Source organism: Eriocheir sinensis, chromosome 6, assembly GCF_024679095.1.
Source record: "Eriocheir sinensis breed Jianghai 21 chromosome 6, ASM2467909v1, whole genome shotgun sequence".
NCBI classification, from domain to species: domain Eukaryota; kingdom Metazoa; phylum Arthropoda; class Malacostraca; order Decapoda; family Varunidae; genus Eriocheir; species Eriocheir sinensis.
The window spans coordinates 14,580,019-14,586,388 of NC_066514.1; positions in this window are offsets into that span (position 1 = coordinate 14,580,019).

A 6,370-nucleotide genomic window follows, 5' to 3' on the forward strand; every position below is an offset into this window, starting at 1 on the left:
GCTATCTCTCACTCCCAGACACTCAGGACTCTAGCGAGCGGTGAGCTTCCCTGTGCTGTGGAAAGGTTAAGTCCCGAATGAATCTCGTCAGGCCGAGCGGTTAACTCGTGACCTTTCCCCTGACGTGGCCACCTCAAGGTTCCAACACTTTTCCTTCTCGCCTTTCAGCTTGGTACATTAATATATCCTTCTTCTGCCTTTCTGAGGTTGTCTTTTTGTATGTTAATTCTAAACTTAATGTCCCCTTAATTTCTAAGTCCTAACGTATATATATATATATATATATATATATATATATATATATATATATATATATATATATATATATATATATATATATATATATATATATATATATATAGGGATTCGGCTGGATTTATATCAGGGGTGCCAACCCAAGCAAGCTTTCTCGCCCTCTTCCCTTATCTACTTATGACATATTAACCTCTACGGGTATTGTTTCGGCTGAGGAGAAACTGGATCCGGTAAATAACCATGGTCATGTACAAGGGATTATTCCCAATTTTCCCAGTTGGCTTTTAACTGGCTTCTGCGGTGTTGGTATGCCGGCAGGTACGTTACAATAGTGTCACCTCCCTTAAGATCCTAGTTTCTCCCGAAGCCTAACACCTTCCTTCCCAAAGGCACTATGTTGTTATACTTTGGATATCATTACTCAACCAACTCTACCCTCCTTCTCCTATCAGGCGTCCGTGTGGCACAGAGACAGCGACTTAGCACTGCTCCATGATTTCAACAATACAACGCCTACCCTAACACGGTAGTACCATAATACAACAAGGGCCTGCCCAACCTAACGGCTACCCTGGGGCTTACTTCCTACGGGTATTCTATACTAGAATCCCGTTTCCTGCTTAAACAAAAGCAAAGATGCCTCACCTGACATGGCTCGATTATCTGTCATGGGTCCACTGCCCCAGCCTTCCTCTTAGTAGCCTGGCTACAGGTAAGGAGTGTCAGACGAGACTAGCCTCCCTCGCTCTCGTTCCTAAGATTAAACACAGTGCACCCTTGACCTTACATAACCAACAAAAATTGTAACAGAATACACTTACAAATCAAAACACAAAATATAAATAATCCTCACATATACAAAAACAAAACACATAAATCGGTTCATACACCCACTGACATTTTCGCCATCCGTTTCCGCAGCAAGGCGTGCAAAGTTTAGTTAAGCGCCTAGGAAGTCCTGAAGGGAATGTCCCCGTACCAGATTGGGTAGACTGTAAGCTGCTGCTGCACGACTTATGATTAAAGCAGTAGATTTCATGACATTAATAAATCGAGGCGGACGGAAGTTTCACCCTAACACAAATGTCACATTCGTGGATACACTACCACTAGTGAACTATTACTCTTTCTCCGGGAGCTTCGGCTTCACCCTTGCCTAACCCCGGTTCATTCCAAAACATCTACATGTGCCCAGGTTTGCCTGACGTTGATGTAGGTGGTTGAGAATATTATCTTTCATTACTTACAATACAATAGATACCATAGAACACTAGATACCTTAGGGCGAACGATACTATTCTTCCAAAACATCCTGTTCATTTTTATGGCTAAGAAAGGGGGAAGTATAATCATCACATGAATCTTGGAGGGAAACGCATTGGGGAGGTTAATGAATATGGGCTCGATCCCACTTTACCATCAGTCCCCGGGGACGTTAGGGTAATTCATTAGCGTCTCCAAAGGTGTTTTCCTTACCGCAATTACTTATCAACACTCCCTTTCTTTACCACTTACAACCCATAACATAAAACATTGGCTACATCCTTATCTTTCTTTCCAGCAATCCTACCTCTTACAGCTTAGGTTAACATCAAACTCCCTCAACACTCTTCAATATATCTACGTGGCGGTCTGCGGACTCTAGGGGGTGATGGTTCTTCCTCTTCTTCCTCCTCAGGAAGATTTATCTCCTGTGCCCCCACTAACCACTCTTCCGGCCCATTGTACGGTTTTACCTTTTCTGCGGCCCTCTGAATCTCCTGTCCAGTAAACACATTGGTCCACACGTATGCACCACCATTTCTCATAACTTCCACAGCCCGGTATGGTCCTTTCCACTTCACATTTAATTTTCTACTAGTGCTTGGTTGTGTTACTTCCACTCTAACCCACACAAGGGTACCTACTTCCACCTTTCGGTTTTTACGCGTTCTATTCGCGACTGCTCTGTATCTGCGAGTCATTTTCTGGTGAGTTTCTTTGATTATCTCGTGGGCTTCACGGATACCTTCCTCACTCGCTTCCGTGTCCGGTAAATCACTACTAATCAAGCGAGGGGGGGGGGGTCGTGAAAAGAACGCATAATAAGGGGAGACACCGGTGGTTGTGTGTACGGCTGTGTTCAATATGGATTGACACTGTAACAATAGTTTTGGCCACCTTAACGGGTACCCTTGACATAGACAGGCTAACACACTTTTCATGGTGCGGGGCATACGTTCCGTAATACTGTTTCCTTGAGGGTGGTACGGGGTCGTCAGAGCGGCCGTGATTTTATATCTGCCACACAGGTCTCGAAAACTTTGCGCGGTAAACTCTTTCCCATTATCCGTTAACACTGTTTTTGGCGTTCCGAAATCCATGATATAGTTTTTAAATCCTTCACACACGCCATCCGTGTGTTTGGTCTTAAGTGGATAAAATTTTACATAACGGGAATAATGATCACAGATGGTTAATACATAGCGGTACTCCTGGGCTCCAACAACCATGTCAGTCAGATCGAGGCTAACTCTCTCCAGTGGCTTTTCCACTGGGGGGAGCTCTTGCCATTGTTGCTGTAGTCCAGTAGTGCCTTTATACTGTTGACATATTAGACAATTTCTCACATACATGATCACATCTACTTTCATGTTTTGCCAGTAGTATAGGCCCTGTACCTTGGCCAATGTCTTCTCGATCCCTAGGTGTCCCACCTGAGCATGGGTCTGTTCTAGGACTTGTTGTTTAAGAGCTGTTGGGACAACTAGGCAAAACTGTTCACTTCCATCTTTTTTTGTAATGGCATAATATAAAACCCTTTCCCACAAATTCAGATTCAACAAAGACATAGGCAAGAATTGGTTCACTAATAGAGTGGTGGACGAATGGAACAGGCTTGGGAGCCATGTTGTGGGTGCCAATACCATAGATACATTCAAGAAGAGGTTAGATAAAGCCATGGATGGTGAGGTAAGGTGGGGTTGAGTGTACAGGAGCTGCCTTGTATATGCCAACCGGCCTCTTGCAGACTCCTTACGTTCTTATGTTCTTATGTTCTTATACCACAAACTGATTTAAGGTGGTACGTGGGAAATTCCTCCTGGGCACATTTCCTCCCTCTAAATATTCAATCATCTGAACCCACCGGCCTTCTTCTAATTGCAAGGTTCTGATTTCCTCCTTAGTCTTTCCTAAGATGGTGTCTGCTGGTGGTGGAGGTATTAATAGCACCGGGCGAGAAAGCTGGTCAGCCACATTATTATATTTCCCCTTTATGTACTGAATTTTATAGCTATACTCTCTCATTTCTAATATCCACCTGTTCATTCTGGGTGATTTTGTTTTCCTTTTGAATATACTAGCTAGGGGTTGATGGTCCGTTATGATAGTGAATTTGGTCCCCCATAAATAATGATGGAACTGCCGACAGGTGAGGACGACCGCGAGAGCCTCGCAATCCACAGTAGCGTATCTAATTTATGTGGGCTTTAACTTCTTTGAAAGATATCCTATGGCTCTATTGGTGCCGTCTGGTGCTATCTGACTTAGTACTCCTCCTACATGGGTATTGCTGGCGTCGGTGGTGACATAAAATGATTTGGTTACATCAGCTCTCACCAGTATAGGAGCCTGCGTAAGTTTCTCCTTCATTTGCTCAAAGGCCCTTTGACATTTCTGTGTCCACAGGAAGGGTGTTTATCTGGTTAAGTCTGTTAGAGGGGCGGTAATTTCTGCATAACTCGGTACATGTTTCCTGTGAAACCCGCACATGCCGAGGAATCTTCTCACCTCCCTGATGTTGCTTGTTTTAATTTGGGCCACTATGGCCTCGATATTAGCGGGATCTGGTTGACATCCCTTTTCGGACAGGATGTGCCCCCAAGAATTTTACTTGTCTTTGCCCAAATTTGCTTTTACTAATATTAACCTTAACCCCTTTTTCTCTGAGGGTGTCGAAGAGCTGACTTAACTGTTCCACCAAGGTCTGGAAATTTGGCCCAAAAATAACGATGTCATCTAAATAGTTCTTTACCCATCCTTGCTTGATTAGAGGAGTTAATACCTGGGCAATTTGAAGGAGAAAATGGCTGGGCTACAGCTCAACCCGAAGGAGAGTCTTTTAAAGCGGTATAAGGACACTCCATCACTGAAGGTGGTTAGATCTCTGCTGTTTTCCTCCAGCTCTACTTGAAAATATGCCTCCTTGAGATCTAAGGTAGCATAGGATTTGTTCCCTGACGCAACCTCTACTAGTTCTTCTAGACGGGGTAATGGGTAGATGTCCGTAGCTAAGTGTTTGTTTACTCCTCGATAATCCAAACACATCCTTTTGGAGCCGTCTGGTTTTGATACCAAGACGATAGAGCTCAACCAGGCTGCTGTAGAGGGCTCGATCACCCCCTTCTCTTCCATGTCCCCTACTAATTTCTCTATGATTGCTTTGGCCTTCTCAGGATACCTATACTTGGGTTCTCTAACCGGAATAGGGTTTTCTACTGCAATCTTTACCGGTGGAGCTCTTATCTTCCCGATCTCTGAGGGGTGTAAAATGAATAGTTCGTTATTTTCCTGAATAACATGAAAAAGGACCTTTTCCTCCTCCGACAGATGGCTGAAATCTTGGAGGGCTAACAGGGATTTCAGGCTTCTCTTGTCCCTGGGGTGGTCAGCATGGGGGAGCAAATCATTACTGATGCTAATGTTCGCGTGAACCTTATTCTCCGCCACATTTTTTTTTTTTCTACGTCGTGGCCAATTGCGCCGGTAAGCTTCTTCCCGGTGGATCCTGCATTCCTGATGGTCGGTCCAAGGCTTCTTCCCGGTGGGGCCTGATGGTCGGCCCAGCCCGTTCTGGCGCAGGCGAGTGTTTATAGTGGCGCCATTTTGCAATGGCTCATGCTGCCCTCCCGGAGCTCATCTTTAATCCTTGAATCTAGAGTCCGGGTTGATAGGTGGTCTTCTGGACAGCATGTGGGTAGTTTTAAGCCACTCGGCGGCGGCTGAAAAATCCCAGCTTGGTGGCACCGGTCGGGGATTGAACTCGCGTCCTCCTGAACGCGGGGCCGTCTCCCTATCCATTCAGCCATCGCCTCCTCAAATCTGGGCCTTTTCCCGGTGAGTTAAGCTCTTCTATGACTTGCACGGGTTCGAAGGAGCCGAGGTAGGCACCTTTTCGGAAAATCTGGTGAGTTTTGTTTGGATTATATAAGGGAACAAACATCTGCCTTTCCTCTGTCAATCTGCAGACAAAATCGTGCCTAGGGGTTTGATGGGGGGATACCAGCAAAATGGTTCCCGGAAGCTCAGATACCGTGAGAGGGTACAACTCAGTCCGGAAGGATGGAATCTCGATCGGGTTGTTTACTCTCAAGGTGGACCTGAAGGGTTCGATCGTCCCCGGTACTATGCGAACTCGTTCTACCTTACCGTGTCGTTTGGCTACGTAGCGGATTGGGTGTAATGTACCGCCCCATACCAAAGTACCTTGCTTATTATTCCATGTCATGGGGGCCTGTCCTAACACGTCACATCCTAATAGTAGATCATTTCCGATGTAATTGTCGGGGACCACTGGTAACCACAACCTGGAGGTGCCTTGTTCACCTATTCCTATTTCTAGGCACACCATTCCCAGGATTCTTAGTGGGGATCCTGTGACAAAATACTAATCTAAGAAGCATATAGCATTCACCCACTATGTGAATGTGATCATAAAAATAAATAAATCAAATAATCTCATCTGTATAAAACAAAGTATAAAAAAATATTACAAAGCATGTAATGAGTACTTATACGAGGCTAGCAACGCTTCTTGAGAGGGACAGTTGGTACCTCATCATCAATTTGCTGCCTTTTTTGGGGTGCTCCAAACTTTGCCTTGAGGGCATCAAACTCTTTCATAGGCATCCTAAGGCACTTCATTTTGGTTCTCAATGACATTCTCCAACATTTCTGAAAATCATAATTATGAAAATGAAATTTATGACAATAAAATGTCTGTATCATACTAATGATTAAACATGTAGATTCTATTTTGTTTCATCATTTCAATTCCAATAATGTTAGTGTCTTAAGTGATGATTGGCACTACCTTACTATTCAAAATAAATTCACTTACAGGATTTCAAAGGTA